Consider the following 22,311-nt stretch of genomic DNA (forward strand, 5'->3'; position numbering starts at 1 on the left):
GTCTGACCCTGGGGCCTGTATATGCTGGTACAGTCCTCTCACTGGGAGAAACTGCACAGCATGAACTATAATCAGAAGCATTTCAAAGTGCATTTGTTCCATGAGCGTGGTTGGTTCGTCCGTTGCGGTAGTGCCGGTGATTGTGTCTTTGTGGATGATTGCTAGTCTACCTCCGGGTTTGCGGAGCCTGACATAGCACACAATTTTGTGGCAATAGGTGATGGCCACTGCAATAGTGGCGGTGGATGAAGGGCTGAGACAGGTTTCGTTGAGAAGGATGTTGTCCCGGAAGTGTGTATCAATGAGGTCACAGACATCGGTGGAGTATTTGTAGAAAGATCTGGTGTTGAGGAGCATGCAAGCAATGAAGGTGGAGTTGTGTGAGGACTGTGGCTGGCATGGAAAGAAGCAGCAGTATTCGCATTAGAAAGGACCGATGGGGAGTGGGGGAAGTGGTTGCCACAGCATCCATAGTTGAGACCTAGCAGGTCAGTGGAGGTGTAGCAGTGGCAGTTAGACAGACCAGGGTCTATGGTGATGGGTACAGTCTAGGTACAGATGGATGCATAGGGCTTGCCTTTAGAATGCCTTTAGAATGCCAGCTGCTTACCAGCTGTGCACCTGCGGTGCTGTTGAGCGGCAACCTCAATTAAAAAGATACTTTGAGAGGGCAGAGTGCGGCGCTAGGTACAGCACAAGACTGGTGGAGGACTCCACTAACGGGCTCTAGTCTCTGATATTGGCTGTTGGTGACAGCGGGTGCCAGGGGCATGGGGTCGGTTCAGTCCCAGGTCCTTGGGTGCTCCTCTTGGTCTACTGTTACTTACTGGGGCACAGAGGAACACGGAATCTGGTTGTCACTGTTAGATCGACAGAGGTGACCCGGTGGTGCTGCCTTTCCTCGCTCCCTGAAAGTGAGCTCTTGGGTATACAGGGGATTTCCATCAGTGCCCCAAACATAGATTCCCGGCTTGCATATACCTAACAGGAGGAGAGGGGCCAGCTGACCACACTGCACTGCACTGCACCATATTGAAAACATAGTGCCTGGGAATCACTGCCCACCAGGGCAGGTGACAGTGGATCCTGGACTCCAAACTAGACTCTGTACTTGCAGGGGTTACCTCCCTCAAACAAACGGGTACTTCATTTGATGGCCGCATTGACAAAATCACAGTTGACTTCACTCTGGAGCTCACAGATCATCACAAGCTGACTTATAAGGTACACAACATTGAGCAAGAACTGCCCAAAATCCCTCTGAGAACCCGGAGCGCAGCTTTGGAGGTGTAGCAGTTAATGGCACATGTGAAGTCACTGGAAAAAACAGTTTAGAATGAGGAGGGCCACTCCCAACCTAACAAAGTGAGAGTGTTGGGTCTGCCTGAAAGAGCAGAAGGGGCAGATGCAGTGGCATATACTGAGACATGGTTGCGTGACCTACTGCCAGGAGGTGCACTCTCCCCATTCCTTGTTGGGGAAAAGGCCCATCAAGTGCCCACGAGCCGCACGCTGCCAGGTACGGGTCTTCTGCCTCCTACAGGGATAGTGATGCTGTTCTGAGGGAGGTACGCAAGCTGGGGGTGATGAAAGTGGATAACAGCAGTTATTTTCTTCCCTGACTACACCACGGGGGTGCAGAGGTACAGGGCCTCATCTCTAGTGGTTAAGCGATGCCTCTGAGAGTTGGGCATAAAATACTCCCTCCTCTACCCATAAAGGCTGTGAGTGATCTCAGATGTTGACACACAAATCATTGACGCAGCTGAACAGTGCTAAACCTGGCTGCAATCTATTGGTTGCCATGTGCTGCCGACAGGGAGTGAAGGGTCTGCGCAACAAGCTGTAATTCGTGCAGCCCGTTGTACTGGGAGGTCTTTAAAGAGCTGGCGTCCCCACGACATCTACAAGCCACCCCCAATCTGCAGCAGGTTGTACAAGAGAGGCTGAAGGAGCTGCATGCGGCGCCAACAATGCACAATCGCACTCAGTGACAAGATCCCTACACTTTCCCTGAACGCTCTCCCAGCAACGTGGGCTCCACTGCAACATGGTTATCCAGTGCGGAGTCTATGCAGCCCCCAGAAGTGACTCCTCAGACAACAGATAACCTAATTTGATGTTGACTGGTTGTGCGCCTCTCCTTCTTCCACGGTTACAGACAGTCCGGAGAGTCTCTGGCTTTCTGCTGTTCCTGGTCTCCAGCTTCCTGTTGCTAAAGTTCCCGTCTGTGGAGGTTAGCACTTTGAGGGTATCAGGGCCAGTCCTCACCCAAAGGGAACAGAGCGGTTGTCTAGGTGAGCGATGCATGTCGGGGGTGGTAGTGGTGGTCTCCTTGGTGCTCCTAGCTGCAATGGCATGAGGTCCATGGCATCGTTGACCATGGCAAGGATGAATTGTGGGAGTTATTTGATTATACAAGGGCCTCATTTATGAGGCCCTAGCAGCACTCTTGCAATGCTGTGACATCATGTGTTTGATGTTCCAGTTGCGCAATGTGCCACAGCATGTTTACAAGAACATGCAAAGCCACTTTACATGGCTTTTCATGGACTTGTAAATATGTGCCCCTTACATGCATTAAACCATATGAAAGGTGCTTTCCATGCAGTGGTGGCCTGCATGGCTCGTAGGCAGAGGGGCTCGGGCAGAGTAGGGGAGTCGCAGGGGGTTCACATTAAAAAATATATATATGTATATATATCCTACTGGCGGTCGCCAGTAGGTAGTTATAGTTAGGACCTAGTTTCCATAGGAAATCCACAACATTCTATTTGGAATAACGTTGGCACCGGTGGACGAATCTTTGTGAATTTCTCCAAGAAAATGGCCTGCTCGGTTCTGCTCCTTCCCTGAAAGTTTGGGGGGGATTCGTCAAGTTGGGGCCAAGAAAAAAGGGGTCCAAAAATGTGTTTTCCCCATGCAATTTTCCATAGGGACCTTTAGCCAGGGCTACAGCCCGAACGGCTGAAAGGAATTACACAAAATTTGGCAGAGAGGTAGAGTTCCGTTCGCAGATTGTGCTTTTTATTAAATGGTGTAAATCCGTTCAGTAGTTTCTGAGTAAATTACGAGTAAAATCATAGCGATAGATAGAGACGGAGTTATACACGTGGAGGGTGATCCGTACAATTACGAGCGCGAGCTGCCTGCTGATTGGCTGTGAACTGTCTGTCAACACTCGAAACCAAGAAGTGTTGGCAGCCATCTTGTTCGTCGCTAGAACCAAGTCACAAGAAAACAGTGAAACAAAGTTGAGAAATAAGGGAAGGGGCAGGCTAGAAACATTCTGACCCTCTAGGCTTGCTCCGGGGGTCGTATATGGATGTTTAGGCTCTATTTTATTTATTTTTTTTAAAGAAAAATCACGGCGTACGTGTACGGAAATGTGTACAATTACGAGCAGGAGCTGCATGCTGATTGGCTGTCACTACTCCAAACCAGGAAGTGTTGGCAGCCATCTTGTTTGTCGGGAGAGCAGAGTCACAAGAAAACAGTAAAACAAAGTTGAGAAATAAGGAAAGGGGGCAGGGTAGAAACATTCTGACCCTCTAGGCTTGGTCGGGGGGTGGTACATGTATCTTTAGGCTCAGTTTTTATTTTTTTTTAATGGCAGGGTACTCGTGCAGTACTTGTAAGCGGTGGAAAAGGTGGAAAAAAACTAGAAGTCTGTTTTATTCATTGGGTCCGGGGGGGCAAATTACGGGGGCAATTTGTTTGCATAAAGGGGGCTTGTAAGGTGCCCCGAGCACTGGGGAACGGCACTCCTCTGGTTTAATTTTGAAGTATGAACCTGGGCTGCTATGGGAATTTACAAGGGCCTATGGTTTTTTATTAATGTTGGGAGGGTGGGCTTGATAATACGTCCTTGTTAATTCCCATAGAAGCCTATGTTCTGGTGTTAATATGGGCTTCTATGGGAAATAACAAGGCCGTATTATCAAGCTCATTATCGCCGTTTTGTCGGCAGTTTCCTGCCAATAAAACGGCGATAAATTTGCACCTAAGTTTACTGGTCAAAAAAAGAGCAATGGGCCATATTATCAACAAAAGGCGATACATTATCGTCGTTTTTATCGGCAGCAAACTGCCGATAAAGCGGAGATAATGGGCTTGATAATATGCCCTTGTGAATAGCAGCCCCGGTTAACATCAGAACCTGGGCTGATATGGGAATTTACATGGGCCTATTATCAAGCCCATTATCAACGCTTTATTGGCAGTTTCCTGTCGATAAAAGCGGCGATAATGTATCGCCTTTTATTGATAATATGCTCCTTCATTTCTATGATAGTATGTAAAACTTTCTTTTTTTGTGTGTAGCAGTAGTACTCTCTTCGCATGCACAGCTTCGTATCGAAGCCCACGTTTTTTTCTTTTTCTTCAAGTTCAACAAGCAAACCTTTCTTTATTTGAGGTAGGAAATGTGTTGCTTTCTTTTCCCGGGTCGTGTGGGTCATCCGCTGCTTTACCTTTGTAATATATTAATAATCATATTTTTTCTATATTTATTTGAAAGGTAGTGCCGAGGCGCCAAACGTTGATTACGTACTCCGTCCACCGCCATTTTAGTAGTTTTTCACCGTTATTTTTATTATATCTGTTAGTTAGAACTCAGTAGTTTTCGATCATAATCTTGAATATCTTACTACAGTATTTCAACATTATTTTTATTGTGGACCGTCATACCCCTCCCCCACAAAATAAAAAAAGTATGTAGTTTTTTTAATTAACTTTTATTAAATCAATAAATGTAAATGAAACTCAATTATAACTATATTAGAAGCAACTAGAAAAATAACTTTAACAACAAACAATATTATAAACAAATTGTTAAATGGACTCCAAAAGATGTCCGATTGGTAATCTGTAAAACACAAAAGAAAATTAAAGTTTAGAATTATGTAGATGTGAGTAAATGAGCTGAAGCATTACAAGTTTTACGTGTGCAGTGTGCCTCGTACATTTCAGTTCTGTTATAGTGCCGCGTTCTAGTGGTGTCTCTATGGAAGTGCCTACTGCCTGTTATGCCAACTTATTTCTAATGCATTGCTATGAAGGCTTTGTAGATCTAGGCCTCTCTGCTTACCCTTGTATAAACCTTGCGGCCAAACACTTCAGGCAGTTGATTTCACAACTTATTTTGAACAATTCTTCTGCACGTCCAAGCAGACAGCAGTGTCTATAAGTTTAAGAGAGAAAGAGAAATGATGTCATAGAGAGTGAGAGAGAGAGTAAGAGAGAGAAAACAACATTAAAACTGTGTCGCAGAGTCTGGAGTTGAGATTTATTTTAAAAAGTCAGACGTAGATTTACTAGCTCCTTGCATCACTTTACCCATGTTAAAAGTGACTCAAAAGTGGCGTAATAAGGTTGTGGATCTGTTTGTCAGACTGTTGTAACCTATATGTTGTCACTGCTTGGAGGTAATTATAGATTTTACAGAGAAGCTGCTGTACACTACGCACTCTGGGCCATAATATCAAGCCTGGGCGACACAATTATCGCCACTGTATCGGCAGGAAAGTGTCGCTAAAGTGGCGATAAGGGTTTGATAATATGCTCTATGGAATTCCAATTGAAGCTCATGTTAGATGTCCTTCACATCTAACATGAGCTTTGATTGGAAATCCATGGAGCATATTATCAAACCCATTATCGCCACTTCAGCGGCACTTTCCTGCTGATAAAGTGGCGATAATTTTGTCGCCAAGGCTTCATATTATGGCCCTCTCTCCTTTCACAAATAAAGGTAACACTATAGTTTTACGAGTGCAGTGTATCTGTAGCATTTCACTTGTTATAGTGCCGCGTTCAAATGGTGTCTATATGGAAGTGCCTACTGTGTTACTGATGCAAAAGTTTACAGAAAAGACAAAAACCCCGCACTTCAATGAATTTCACTCCATTTAATTTGAGGATGAAAAAAAGATAAACACTATTTAATATGTTTACCTTGGCGATTAGTTGCGCCGGTTTTATTCATCAATTTTATCAAAAAAACGAATATCACTATAGTCAAGAGAAATATCAAAGTCTTAAACGTACTGACCATGAAAGTTTTAGTGTCCAATATTTACAATGAAAAACCTTTAGTCAAAAAATGCGTGATTATACAATGACTTAACAAACCATACATACATATACATTGTGAAAATGTGTAAAAAACAAATAATACACAAAAACATCATGTGATATCATTTCACAAATAAAGAGGGGGGGAGAATTATCAACATGTTTTTTCATAACATTATTGCGAACCAACAATATTTGGAAATATTTGACCAAAATGGAACTTTTTAATTAGTCTCCAAAAAACAACACGACAACCTCTCGGTAGAAATGTTGATAGGCTTCAAGTTACTAGCAATTTTGTCTATTTATTCCATAGGACTTGATCCTATCAGCCTACGCGTTTCGAGTTTGGGAGGGTTCTTCTCAAACTCTCTTCAGGGCCAAGTGAATTCCTTTCCCCATTTGTTAAACCTAATGATGAAGACACAACAAATAGTGGATACTTATTACTGACTGCTCCCATCAACCCGCTAAAATCTTCTCCTATGTACAACTTCTAAAACGGCACGTACCTCTAGGGACTGGAGGTAGTTTGGTTCGTCCAAGTAACTTGTGAGATTTTGAAGAGTCTGTGCGATTTTCTAAAAAAAACAGGAATTTTTATGAAATGCCGGTTGTAAACATGATATGCGAATTCAAATGGAAAGTTAGCAATGTGCCCATACCTGGGTGTAGGTAAGAGGACCAATTGTTTGTACTTCTCTGTTCTCAAAATCATTCGTTTATCAGACAGTGTGCTGTAAGTGAAATAAGTGTGTTACTCATTTTCCTTTGTTGAGTTTCTGCGCGCATCTGAATGCATTGTAACACAGATGGGCGGTCACTTACTGTGATTCCTTTTAACCGTCTGATGTATTGATCACCATCGGTATCTTGAGGACCGGAATTTTGCCGGTGCCTCTGCTGGAATTTTCCTCGAGTTCCGCAGTTCTATTTAAAAAGGATACACGGGCGGTGATTAGGAGTGATTTCTACACCGCGCTTGGAATTATTCAAGCAAAGTCCGCTCACTCATTTATTTACATGCCGCGGAGCGGCATTGTATGAAACTAAACGCGGAAAGAAACCGCACTTGGAGTTGTTAAAACCAAGTCCGCTTGCTCTTTTGTTTACAAGCAGCGTGGCGGCATTGTCTGAAACTAATCGCGGCACAAAGCTTACAAAATTGGTGATGCTGGGTTATCTAAGTACACGCGCTGTGGGGGAGCGTTGTCGCTTGTTTGCTTGACATACCTTTCAATTTGGGAACGTACACCACTTCCTCATTCCTTCACATGGAGTGAGTAGAGTTGAGTTCTCACAGTCTTACAAAGCGGGCTACACCTTCTTTCAGGGCCAATCACAGTTCAAGTTGTTTTGTGTGCTCAAACTGCTGCCTTATGGGGCCTGTAGTCAGATAGTTCAAAGCCTGGAGAGTTCGCTAATCGAGTTGAGACCAGAATTAATGGTGTCAAACCGATGTATTAGGTAGGCCTCTTTTCGCAACAGCGCCTCCTCCACATTAGGTGATCTGTGCTGTGGGTCAATCGCGGCTAGAACTGTCCACTTGAAATCTGTTTCTTTGTGTTTCGCAGTGGTAAAATGTTCAACCATTGGGGCATTTTGCACTTTTTTCTTCAGTCGAGAGCGGTGTTGAGTGATCCTGACATTAACTTGCTGGCATGTCTTGCCTATGTACAATTTATTGCAAGCGCACAAAATCCCATAAATCACATTTTTACTCTTACAGTTTGTATGTAAACTGTGTCTCCATTTCATGCCATTGTGGCTAAATTCATCTCCTTCTACAACACTGTGGCAGGCCACACAAGTACCACATTTGTGGTGGCCAGTGATGGGTTTGAGGTTCCATTTGGATATTAAATCACTTTTTGGTTTCTGAATAAAGCTATCTGCTCTGATAATTTGTTGGCCAACGCTCAAATTCTTCTTCATCGCGAAAATTGGTCTTTGCAAAGGGGATTCCAATCCCTCCAGCAAATGCCAGTTCCGCAAAATAATCTGTCGAAATTTGTTTGTGTGAGCTCCATAAGTCGTGACACATACAAGTTTGTCCAACTCCTTTTTCTTTTTAATTTTCAGCAATTCTTCTCTGGGGGTAAAGCGTGCTCTTTTTTTAGAGTGCTTAAGGAGTTTTTTAGGGTAACCCCTTTTGGCTAGTTCCTCAGCAGGACTTCTTTTTAATTTTCAGCAATTCTTCTCTGGGGGTAAAGCGTGCTCTTTTTTTAGAGTGCTTAAGGAGTTTTTTAGGGTAACCCCTTTTGGCTAGTTCCTCAGCAGGAACTAGCCAAAAGGGGTTACCCTAAAAAACTCCTTAAGCACTCTAAAAAAAGAGCACGCTTTACCCCCAGAGAAGAATTGCTGAAAATTAAAAAGAAAAAGGAGTTGGACAAACTTGTATGTGTCACGACTTATGGAGCTCACACAAACAAATTTTGACAGATTATTTTGCGGAACTGGCATTTGCTGGAGGGATTGGAATCCCCTTTGCAAAGACCAATTTTCGCGATGAAGAAGAATTTGAGCGTTGGCCAACAAATTATCAGAGCAGATAGCTTTATTCAGAAACCAAAAAGTGATTTAAAATCCAAATGGAACCTCAAACCCATCACTGGCCACCACAAATGTGGTACTTGTGTGGCCTGCCACAGTGTTGTAGAAGGAGATGAATTTAGCCACAATGGCATGAAATGGAGACACAGTTTACATACAAACTGTAAGAGTAAAAATGTGATTTATGGGATTTTGTGCGCTTGCAATAAATTGTACATAGGCAAGACATGCCAGCAAGTTAATGTCAGGATCACTCAACACCGCTCTCGACTGAAGAAAAAAGTGCAAAATGCCCCAATGGTTGAACATTTTACCACTGCGAAACACAAAGAAACAGATTTCAAGTGGACAGTTCTAGCCGCGATTGACCCACAGCACAGATCACCTAATGTGGAGGAGGCGCTGTTGCGAAAAGAGGCCTACCTAATACATCGGTTTGACACCATTAATTCTGGTCTCAACTCGATTAGCGAACTCTCCAGGCTTTGAACTATCTGACTACAGGCCCCATAAGGCAGCAGTTTGAGCACACAAAACAACTTGAACTGTGATTGGCCTTGAAAGAAGGTGTAGCCCGCTTTGTAAGACTGTGAGAACTCAACTCTACTCACTCCATGTGAAGGAATGAGGAAGTGGTGTACGTTCCCAAATTGAAAGGTATGTCAAGCAAACAAGCGACAACGCTCCCCCACAGCGCGTGTACTTAGATAACCCAGCATCACCAATTTTGTAAGCTTTGTGCCGCGATTAGTTTCAGACAATGCCGCCACGCTGCTTGTAAACAAAAGAGCAAGCGGACTTGGTTTTAACAACTCCAAGTGCGGTTTCTTTCCGCGTTTAGTTTCATACAATGCCGCTCCGCGGCATGTAAATAAATGAGTGAGCGGACTTTGCTTGAATAATTCCAAGCGCGGTGTAGAAATCACTCCTAATCACCGCCCGTGTATCCTTTTTAAATAGAACTGCGGAACTCGAGGAAAATTCCAGCAGAGGCACCGGCAAAATTCCGGTTCTCAAGATACCGATGGTGATCAATACATCAGACGGTTAAAAGGAATCACAGTAAGTGACCGCCCATCTGTGTTACAATGCATTCAGATGCGCGCAGAAACTCAACAAAGGAAAATGAGTAACACACTTATTTCACTTACAGCACACTGTCTGATAAACGAATGATTTTGAGAACAGAGAAGTACAAACAATTGGTCCTCTTACCTACACCCAGGTATGGGCACATTGCTAACTTTCCATTTGAATTCGCATATCATGTTTACAACCGGCATTTCATAAAAAATCCTGTTTTTTTTAGAAAATCGCACAGACTCTTCAAAATCTCACAAGTTACTTGGACGAACCAAACTACCTCCAGTCCCTAGAGGTACGTGCCGCTTTAGAAGTTGTACATAGGAGAAGATTTTAGCGGGTTGAAGGGAGCAGTCAGTAATAAGTATCCACTATTTGTTGTGTCTTCATCATTAGGTTTAACAAATGGGGAAAGGAATTCACTTGGCCCTGAAGAGAGTTTGAGAAGAACCCTCCCAAACTCGAAACGCGTAGGCTGATAGGATCAAGTCCTATGGAATAAATAGACAAAATTGCTAGTAACTTGAAGCCTATCAACATTTCTACCGAGAGGTTGTCGTGTTGTTTTTTGGAGACTAATTAAAAAGTTCCATTTTGGTCAAATATTTCCAAATATTGTTGGTTCGCAATAATGTTATGAAAAAACATGTTGATAATTCTCCCCCCCTCTTTATTTGTGAAATGATATCACATGATGTTTTTGTGTATTATTTGTTTTTTACACGTTTTCACAATGTATATGTATGTATGGTTTGTTAAGTCATTGTATAATCACGCATTTTTTGACTAAAGGTTTTTCATTGTAAATATTGGACACTAAAACTTTCATGGTCAGTACGTTTAAGACTTTGATATTTCTCTTGACTGTAGTGATATTCGTTTTTTTGATAAAATTGATGAATAAAACCGGCGCAACTAATCGCCAAGGTAAACATATTAAATAGTGTTTATCTTTTTTTCATCCTCAAATTAAATGGAGTGAAATTCATTGAAGTGCGGGGTTTTTGTCTTTTCTGTAAAGTATTTGGGCCCTCACCCCACTTCTGTCCGCATGGGCCATACTCCCCTTTTGGTAAAAAAAAAAACTGATGCAAAAGTGGCATAACGGCATTGCAAATATGCCGATTTATTTCTAATGCATTGCTATGAAGGCATTGTACATGTAGGCTACTGTGCTTACCTTGTATAAACAGTGCGGCCATTGGAGTTCACCACTCAACTTGAATTCTGCTTCTATACGTCAAAGTATATTCAATACGTTGCAGACAATTCCATTGCTGTTGCTCGATAAGCCGTGATTACTTCTGAAGAATGTTTGGTGAAGGAAACAAAAGGATATTTTGATTAGTCATTGTAAACTGAGTTGCGTAACTACTGTCAAAATTGAATTTTAATGTGGGTTCTTAATAATCTGTAGTTAAACTGTTGCAGCTTCGCCACTTTTATCGTCAGGAAACTGCTGATATAGCGGCGATAATGGGCTTGGTCGTATGCCCTTGTGAATTCCTATAGCAGCCCAGGTTAACACAACAACCTGGGGTGCTATGGGAATTCACAAGGGCATATTATCAAGCGCGTTATTGTCGCTTTATCTGCAGTTTCCTGCTGATAAAACGGCGAAAATTTGAACACCGGTCCTTGATAATATGTCTGTTTATATTGTGAATATACTCCGGACATTTCCGCGATTATAAAAATGTTACTGCTATTGGGGGAAAAAATTAAATATATAAATTAATACATTATATAGGAGTGGGTTCCTGTAAAATATTAGGTTGCATTTTTGTATGTAGTCAGCTACAACCCTTTGACTCCTTCTGATGCGTACTCAAGTGTCACTGCTCACCTTTTGTGGAAACGAGTTTCTTCATGATGTAGTCACGATCTTCAACAAAGAAGTCTCATACGTGTTGCCGAGTCTTGATACCTCTATGGCTCACGACATACTTGTGCTCCCATCATCATCATCGCAAGTTCTTCACTCGCTCAGTGCTTCGGGCACCACTAACTCAGTGACCAAAGAGGCCATGCATGTGGTAGTGGGCCCTTTGTTCGGTGCTTTGGGAACAACTCTAAAATGGCGTACAATACGTGCGCTCCGTCTTTTTTATAGATAGGGTCACGTGTGTAGTGACGGATGTGCTGAATGGGGGTGGAGTCTGTGTGTCGATCTGACAACTAGACCTGCAACTAAGAAATCACTTCAATGGAAGTTTGGGCCTTGTACTTTTGTTGTGTTTTCCTGGTAGCGTAAGAGTGGCCTTCTTTTTTCTATGTGACGTTATAGAGTCACCATGTATGTAACCTATTTTGTGATGCATTTTATTGTACAATGCATTTGTAAAACTAGTTGTGGTAGGGTGTTTTTTAAATTAAACTGTGTATTCTGGTTACGAGTTTGTTGAGTGTAGAAGTATATTTATATTTTTTCTATTTTCTATTCTATCATAATTGTGCTGAATTTACTGCTTTAGCGTGCAGTACTATATTATTTTATAAAATGTATAACAAACTGTTGAAATCATGTTTGAAATTAAAATGTAAGCATGTAAGCTGCTCTCTGTGAGGAATAGCAATGCCGGCTCCTGCAGGAAGTGGGGAGCCGGCTGGGATCGTGGAGGCCTTGCAGTTGTTCCCACGGTCCGCAACGTTAGATTTGAGCCCCGTAGGGATGGGGTTCTCGGGAATTATAGAAAATATGTGATAAAGGCTATTTTTCTTCATGGTAGATTTATCGTACACGTACCAAGCACGTATGGACGACATACAGCTGGAATATTGGAAGTCGTCCTGTAAGCGTACCTAAGCAAGAAAAATAAAAATAATTTTAGATATTTATGAAGTGTATTTGTTTATATGTTGTGCGGCTCTGAAAAGAGCCCTTGTGTTTATTGGGAGATTTTAGCACCTACAAGTAAGTACCGATGCAGAGTCTTAAGTTTATGAGGAAGACTCTGCTCCCCTCATCTGTAAAATGTACACCGTCTCTCCTATAGATGTCATGCATATTGTAACGCAGATTGTTGTTGTAAATGGACCCCATTCGATAGTCTCGGAGAAAGGCAGAAACAGATTTATTCACATGTTTCCTAGCTTTTTTTAATCCATTGACAATAGTTGTTGGACCAGTTCCATTTCTGCCTTTGGCATATATTAAAGTATACAAAGGCAGTTTGGGGGAACAGTGTCAAACCTGAAGAAGTGTGGCTCAATGGTTAGAGCGGCAGACCCTGAGGCAGAGTTCTAGCCCGGGACCAGGGTTCAATTCCCGCCTCGGTGGGTCTTGAGCTCAAAAATTCCACCGACCTGATAATTCTCGCCTCGGTGCATATTCCAATCATGGAGTCCCACTCTGCAACTCTGGGCAATAGCTTGCTTAATCTCCACAACGGCCCCCACAACGCTAAGGATGCCTGGCCTCCACCTTGGGGGTGCCCAGGAGTGGAAAGCCAGGATGGGTTCCACAGCGGTATTCGTACAAGCGCCTTGAGACCCTTGCGGGTGAGTAGTGCGCTATACAAGTATCAATTTACATTTTTACATTTACCCCTGTCAAAGGGCCTAGGTCATTGCCACCACAGTGCACAATTATGAGGTCAGGGTCTTGGAGATGCAAAAAGGATTTCACCAATGGAATCAATTGGTGCCACTTTAACCCTTTCTGTCCAATCCATTTACTGTCTAGATTTGGTAAACATAGGCCTTTGTGAATTCCTTACCGTTCTGTGTAACTTTGACTCCAGAAAATATAGCTGTGTCCCACAATCCACACTGTAAGCATCTTGAAGAGAGGTCTGGATGCACTCTGAAGGTCTCTGTAAATGAAGTGGCAGTTTGAAAAGTGAGATTTCTTCTAAAATGGTTGACAACATGCAGTTTTGAAAAAAGAAAAGTATTGATTAGTTGTTCAAGAATATTCTGCACTAAGCTACGATGAATGTTTCTGTGTTTTAAAAGGCTGATTTTTATTGGTTAAGAATAAGTGTTAGCAAAGAACGTTACATAAAATAGGCTGGTATATTCTCAAGTGAACCATACTTGCTGTTTTAATTTGCAACAATGTATGATGAACTTTTCACCTGTGTGCTGAGTTAGGTGTTCCCTGAAGTGTTTCTGTGATAACTGGCAGATTGTGAAATGGAGGAAGAGTTGAAAGTTTTGTCAGTTGGAAAGGGTGCAAAAGTTCAAGCAATATAAATGTGTGTTTCGTTTTGAAACTAATGTGGGAATAAATGTGATTTTTTATTTATTTGTATATGTGTGTAGATTGAGTGTGTAGTGTGATCGGAAAAGTTTGCTATTTGCTATAGGACTTCCTGATCCCGTAGAACTGCTTAGGGGGATTTACAATGATGTCCAAGTTCAAAATCTTTGATGGCCTTTGTTGAGCCTTTGATAGCCCTGGGGAGCACCGTCTCCGAGGGTCGGCTCTTGTAGTGTTATAGGGTGCCTATTCGTGGGAGTCTGCTGTTTGCTATGGTTGGGCGAGAGTTCTCTTTGAAGTAGGAAAGGAGATTGTTTTTCATCTGAGAGAGCAGTATGTAAGGTCGTTACTCTGACCAAAAGCAATTCCGGCTCCCGAATGATGCAGGGAGCCGGCTAGTACCGTGGTGGATTTGGGGCTCTACCTATGGTCTTGAACGTTATATTTGAGGCTTGGTGGATGGGGTGTCCGGTGATTGTAAAAAATGAGTGATGTTTGCTATTTTTTTTTTACGGTATATTTATTGTGCGCGTACAGTGCGAATTTTGAAAGTTGTTCCATAAGCGTACGTAAGCAAGAAAAATGAATTAAAATAAATCTTTTACAGATATTTATCAAGTTTATCAGCCTGATTCATCAACGGGCCGTTTTGCGTGGCCCTAATAGCGAATCATAGCGACTCGCTATTGAGGACACGCAAAACGGTATTCATGTAGGAATTGCTAAATAAATAGCGATTCCTACATGTTCTCTATTTGCGAGTATCAATTTGCTACTCGCAAAAAAAGGAAATTACTCCCCATTCATTCCTATGGGCCAAAAGGCCCATAGGAATGAATGGGGTGTATCCCTTATTTGCGAGTAGCAATTTGCTACTCGCAAATCAGATAGCGATTTTAAGGGTGCCAGGGGTGTCCAAAGGACACCCTGTAGCACCCCTAAAATGCACATTTGAACAGGTGTTGCGCACACACATGTCCAAAGGACATGTGTGTGTTTAACATGCAAAAGAAAAAAATGCACTAAAGTGCTTTTTACACTATTTACGCAATTTACCACCAAGTCAGACCTGGTGGTAAATTGAGACCAAATATTGCGATTTCGCTATTTCTATTTGGTTGATGAATTGCATTTGAGGAATCTCTATTAGAGATTCCTCAAATCCAATTCCTCGCAAATATGCGATTTCGCTAATAGTGATTTTTGCATTTGGGATGATGAATACCAAATGCAAAAATCGCACTCGCAAAGGGCCAGATTCTCAGAATCTGGCCCTTTGCGAGCGCAAATCAGCTTGATGAATCAGGCTGCTAGTGTTTATATCTTTATTGCTTGTAATGAGATGTTTTTGCTTTATTGGTACTTATAAGTAAGTGCTTATGCATAGTCTAAATTTGTTGAGGAGCAGTGTTTTATACAGTGCTGAACTTTTGACCTCTGTTGACAGTTGGCTTTTTCATGATCTGTTGGGGTTAGGGTGGAAAGTTATGTCAGTTGGAAAGGTTTGGAATGTTACATCAATAGAAATGTGTGTTTTGTTTTGAATTAATGTGTGCAGGATTTTAATTGGTTATTTATATGTATGTATGTGTAAAATGAGAGGGAAAATGTTCCATTTGACGGTTCTGCTGCAAACACGGAACTAGAGAGATTCTGTACAAGAATATCCACTGTGTGAGTTGTATTCTTCTTAATCAACAAATCAATTTGAAAAGTGAGTTGATAAATTGTATGGGAGTGTGTGCGGTGTATCTTTGTACATTAAGGAATTATGGGGTATATCAAGACAGGCGATAATATTATTGCCGCTTTATGGGTAGAAAACTGCAGATAAAGCGGCGATAATGTTATCGCCTGTCTTGATAATATGCTCCTATATTCGTCCGGTGTTAAACGTTTTATAGTAGTAAATGTGCTTTGCTATAATGCATGCTGTTTTGTTTTTTTGTTTAATATCAGTTTGTGCGTCTCTGTACATTAATGGAATATGGGCCATATTATCAATAAAGGGCGATACATTATCGCCGCTTTTATCAGCAGGAAACTGCTGGTAAAGCAGTGATAATGGTCTTGATAATATATCCTTGTGAATTCCCATAGAAGCCCAGGTTAACACTAGAACCTGGGCTGCTATGGGAATTTACAAGGGCCCATTATCGCCGCGTTAGCAGCAGTTTCCTGCCGATAAAAGCGGCGATAATATATCGCCCTTTACTGATAATATGACACTGACGGGCATATTATCAAGGACCGGTGTTAAAATTATCGACGTTTTATGGGCAGGAAACTGCCGATAAAACGTTGAAAATGGTCTTGATAATACGCCCTTGTTAATTCCCATAGAAGCCCATGTTCTGGTGTTAACATGGGCTTCTATGGGAAATAACAAGGGCGTATTATCAAGCCCAGATGCGGCCCATGGAGGGAGTTGCGGTGGGACAGGCGGGGCGGGGGAAGGGCAGGGTGGGGGGTGATAAACAACGGAATCTGGATGATTGTAGGTAATTAAACAATTAAATTAATAAAACGAATTGCGGGCCATATTATCAACAACATAAGGTGATACATTATTGCCGGTTTTATCGGCAGGAAACTGCCGATAAAGCGGCGATAACGGCCTTGATAATATGCCCTTGTGAATTTCCATAGCAGCCCAGGTTAACACCAGAACCTGCGCTGCTATGGGAATTTACAAGGGCCTATTATCAAGCCCATTATCGCCGCTTTATCGGCAGTTTCCTGCCGATAAAAGCGGCGATAATGTATCGCCTTTTGTTGATAATATCCCCCTTCGTTCAGTGCCCTGCATCGCATTTTGCGATGCAGGGTGCTCTACGATATTCGGGGCATATTATCAAGGACCCGTGTTAAAATTATCGCAGTTTTATCGTATTCGTAGCGTATGCTGAGAATGATTAGCAGTAGAAACTATGATGCGATCACTCTCTCACTGTCAAATCAGAGCACAGGGCGCGCTATGAGAATAGTTAGAAGTGGTCACTTATTGGAGAACCGATTCAGCTGTGTGGCTTATTGTGCGATGTTAGCAGACATCGCTTACATGATTACGGTAACTGAGCATGTGGTTTGCTATAAAAAAGTTGTGTTCACTCCTCTGTAAGGGAAGCTGGATATTTCCATCTGGCCGTCAATTCCGACCTTGAAAGAAGAGTCAACCAAATGAGCCGTATAAGAGCGCTATTGTCTCAAAAAGAGGTCGCTTTTACATCTGCTAGAGAAACATTTGTCCTTCATGTAGCAAACACCCGCACAGAAGTGTATGCTTTATTAAATACAGACGTTCAGGGAGTTTATTTAGACTATCTTTAATGCGTCCTCGAGTAGGGGATTAGCTTACTTTTTTAAAGTTATAAGCATTGGCCTAGTGACTTCTGTAGAAACTATATTTGGTGTCTTGTCGGTGTTTTTTCATTCAATTTTTTCCAGCATCTTTGGTGAATTGTGCTTAATGCTCACATTAGTTGCCGGTGTGCTTGTATTAATTTGTTTACTTAAATATGGATGCACATCTTGCAGCAGACGACAATATTTCTCGGTTGTTGCTGATCCGCATCCAAATGCTTAGTTACTATGGAGCGCTGCCTCTTGCAATGTTGAGTGCAGCTTATGGATTATCGTTTCGATTCTCCTTTTTCACATGCGTTCAACCTGTGTTCCATTGCCTGAGCTGTGATTTCGACTGGGCCCTGGATTTGTGTCTCTGCAGTACGGTGTCTCCCAACGCGGATTGTGACCAGCTGATGAGCCCCTTAGTGGTTCATGACTTGCTCTGTTCTGGCGGCGGGATTATGGCCTTCGCAGCGATACATGGAATAATGGGACGTTGGAATGTTTTAGCAGCGGCGCATGACTTCTTGGCACGCAGTTACATTGAAGATGACCCGAGTTTTCCTCCGATGGTGATAGAGGCTCCGGTCGTTGATGAACATGTATGTTCCTTCTCACTATTGAATTGGATGGCTGAAATGTTTTCAGATGAGAACAATAACTTCCTGTTGGAGGCTGTTGCTACATACTGTGCTTATACGCTGGTGGAATAAGACTGTTTGATTTTTCTACCTATTCTTTATTATTTAGTTACTGCTTTTTATCAAAGATCGAATAATTGTTTTTGCAAAATTGAACTTGATTCTGCTTTTTAGGCTTGGACTCTGCGTTCGTAATTTGCCCACGTTTATATTATGTGCTTTGGTCAAGGAAATGTGTCGTGGGCTGAGCCTTGCACTCACACCGTGTTAAGTTAGCATGGGTTTATTAGAAGCTTAAACGCCATTTTGTTTTCCTGCTCTGCTTTGCACACAACACGCACTTGCAATATTGTTTAGAGAAGGGTGAGTATTTTGCTTCATATGAGAATAATTTGAAATACTACATTTGTAGACTGCCTCGCTACTTTAGTGTGTATAGTGAGAGCATGAAACATCAAGGTTATATTGGATACTGTGTGTGTTATTCGGAATGATGTTCTCACGTTCGAGCCATAGGAGATATGCAGCTGTGGCATCTCTTATACTTGCGCGTTTAGTAATGAAGTGTGCAGGCATGATTACACGCAGTTTGAGAACATTCGTATCTAGACAGTTTGTGCAGAACTCAATGTGATTCACTACTGCTGAGTAACAGAGGTATGGGACTGCCTATGTAGTCGTATGAGATCTTCTGTAGTTATAAACTAACCTGCTAAGTAGGAAGGGTGAAATTTAGGTATATTTTAAATCTATTTCCCTTTTGCATTATAGGATGCTTTCTCCCTTTGTATTTTATGGAATAGTAACAATGCTGACAACTGTGTTTCTGATAATATGTTTGCTTGTATTATGTAAGGTACTGGGCATGAGATTACTGTGTTAGAAATAAACATTTCAAAGTTGCAGGTGTGTTTATTAAGTGCTTGTTTTGGACTGGTGTAAGAATGTAATGAAAGAGTGCTCTTGTTATCTACCTTACCTGATGTAACCTAAGTCTCATGTTGTTGGTTGACTAATGATTGGTGTTTAGGAGGAAGAACCAATGAGTCACTGATTGCTAGTCTGTTAGGGGGTTTGGGGACCAAGGTGGGGTTTGGAACACCGTAATTCACTGAGGTCGTAAGTCTTCATGCACAATTGTGTGTAGGAGCAGAATCACTGCAACAGTAGTTACAACAAAAAGGCTCGATAAAGGGCCTTGAGTTTGAATCAAAATATGAAATTGAAGAATAATTGATAAGTGCAGCCAAGAAAGGGAGCAAGTGTGCGAATGTCATAGTGCCTTCGGCCGGGATAGTTGTTATAATAAAAAGTGTTGATAAAGGGCCTGCACTTTGAATTTGAATGAAAGAAGAATGATTGATAACCCCAGCCAAGAAAGGGAGCAAGTAGGTGTATGTATGTGTGGATGATGTGTTGATTGAGCAGAAGATGAATAAGGTGAAAAATAAGAAAGGCTGCAGACATGCAAACTTTGTACTTCTTTGTAAGGGGAGTGCCTGTTTAGTTTTACTGTGCATATATATATATATATATATATATATAGACTGACAAAAACCATAGGTTTCACATACGTTATAGTTAGGAATTAGCATTTAAAAAACCTTAGAAATTCACTGAAAAAAACCATAGGTTTCACACACCTTATAGTTAGGAATTAGCATTTAAAAAACCTTAGAAATTCACAGAAAAAAAACATAGGTTTCACACATGTTATAGTTAGGAATTAGCATTTAAAAAACCTTAGAAATTCACTGAAAAACCATAGGTTTCACACATGTTATAGTTAGGAATTAGCATTTAAAAAACCTTAGAAATTCACTGAAAAAACCATAGGTTTCACACACGTTATAGTTAGGAATTAGCATTTAAAAAACCTTAGAATTTCACTGAAAAAAACAGAGGTTTCACACATGGTATAGTTAGCTGTAAATTTCACTCATACAAAACCATTGAATTTCCCCCGTTATAGTTAGTTCAGCTAACTATAACTCGCTTGCCCGCAATGCACTGCTGATGACATCACATATTACATCACTCATGACATGGTCAGTGACATCACTCATGACATCATTGATAACATCTCAAATGATATCACTGATGACAACAATTGGAGGATGGTACAGCACTCACACACATGTCCAGATTTATGATTTCTGATAAATCTGGAGATCTGTCTTGTTCTATGAGTGTTCTGTGCAAACACGCACAGCAAAACCTATAGAACGCCCTTTCAACGCAAAGTGATGTGTATGATGAGGTCGTCTTTAAATGGAGAAGAAAAGGTACACAGAGTGCCTTTTCCTCTCTTTGTAAATATGAAAGAGTGTCTTGCGCTATCACTATGTTACAAAAAGTAACATATTGTTAGCACAGGATGCTTCTAAAATTGCCCCATTAGTGCTTAGGTATTGGCAGACTGTTACAATAAGAACATATTGCTAGTTCATTGTTTGAAAAATTGCATGAGAGTGATAGGAGGTAAGCACATAATTATGTCTCCAAAGATGCTCAAAGAAGAATGATTGAAATGATTGCGGCCCTTCAATAGGTACATGGGAAATATTATGAACCAATCAAATATTTTTTTTCAGGTCACACGAAATCCTATGACAGGGAGATTCCAAAACTACATAGGTATAAACTTAGTGTTTTGAAGACTGTATTAATATGTTGTAGCTTCTTGCAGTTCTACTTGCATAGTATATAAAGAAATTAACTTTTAATAGGGTTAATGGCTAGGCCGATACTTAACTATATGACTAATAAATAGAGTAATTTCAGTACTCCAAAGAGAGAACGAGATACATTTATAAGTACTTAGGTTGTGGCAAAGTGATAGGACATGTTTATAGAGTGGTGAAGGAAAGGGATGGGGTCTGATGTGACATGTGCAAACACACTCTGTGATGTGTTTTAAGTTGAGGATTAATCCTGAAAGTCCATGGGCCCTACTAGCCCACCATGTCTCTCTATTCAGCATCGTACAGCTTCGTTGCAGAGAAGTGCTCCGAAGCCATGTCCCATTTTATACCTCTCTGCAATGCAACTCTCTGGCACTTTCTGCACATATCTGGTGGGTTAGTTGGCCCCCAGGGACACTCAGTATTCAAGGTAACTTTATCCTGTAACTTAAAACGCCCACAGAGCATCTTTCCACAAATAACTACTCCGTCCATCCCCCCTTTCTTCACCAGTGTGCAAACACAGCCCATTGTGCATATTAATACTTAGTTAAACTTACCTTCACAGTAATAGAAATAAAAAATGCTACACATTTTTTTCAGTTGTTTTTTATAATTTAAATTTCTGAAAATTTCAAATTTTAGAATTAGGATCCGTGAAAGAGAAGAAAAAATACAGTTATAATATATAATATTAAATTTTTTACAACACAACATAATTTTGATATTTTTTTAATTATTTTTTGCAGTTCTCAGAATATATTGAATTTCACTATAAATAGTGATTTCAATCATACTCATCACACACCAGCGGGCTAAAAAAAACAATCAAGATTGTTTTAAAAAAAACAAAAGTATGTGTAACATATTTATAATAAACTCCACTATTTCTGAACATTCCACAAAAACTACATCCTCAGTAACAAACCATATAATACAAATCACATATATATAAAATGCTTTCGTCTAAGAGAAATTTCTTACTTGAATATGAAAGAACTTAAATAATAATACGATGAACAATTATTTTCAATTTTCATACACTGTAAATAATGTTCCTTAAAAATATATGCTGATAGAATGTGCAAGAAAAAGTCCTTAATTCAAATATATACTTTTCCTCTAGGCCAAATACTATTCTTGAAATCCTTTGAATTGAAATTGTCCAATAGTAATCATATTAATACATATTAATAAATTCCTCAGAGGCCGAATTATGTTCCTAAAACTTTGCATTAAAAATATTAGGTAGGAATTTGGTAATTCACTAGGCAAACGTTGTTTAAAAACCAATTGAGCATCATTACAATAGGTCCATCCTTTATCGCATTTTAAATAGACAGTGTAATGTCCAGATGTTTTAGAAGGACTATCATGGAAAATGATTGCTACTGCTACAAAAGTCCTTCCTGATATTGATAGTTGACTTTCTACAAAATATTTGATTAAAGTTTCCAATTTTCTTCATTCAGATGTACAATGTTGCATCATTAAAATTATATATTGTCCATTCTATAAATAATGTTGATAACATTTCTGATTTGCATTGGCTACACTCCATGTTTTGATTTGCTGCTTTAACTAGTTAGTTGAAAGACACTGATTTATAGTCTGGTATTGTCAAATATATAAATCTTTCAGTGTCTATGTTAGTGCTACATGTAAACATCAATGTTCATATTGATATTCCCATCTATAACAAAGGCCAAAAAGATTTTTAATT

General features: G+C 40.8%; 1 protein-coding gene across 1 annotated transcript in view; it reads left to right on the forward strand.

The window, feature by feature from the left end:
• Positions 1-22,311, forward strand: part of LOC144828261 (GTPase IMAP family member 4-like) — a 169,733-nt gene that overhangs the window by 65,673 nt on the left and 81,749 nt on the right. The window lies entirely within an intron of this gene.

Source organism: Lissotriton helveticus, chromosome 4_1, assembly GCF_964261635.1.
Source record: "Lissotriton helveticus chromosome 4_1, aLisHel1.1, whole genome shotgun sequence".
Lineage (NCBI taxonomy): Eukaryota > Metazoa > Chordata > Amphibia > Caudata > Salamandridae > Lissotriton > Lissotriton helveticus.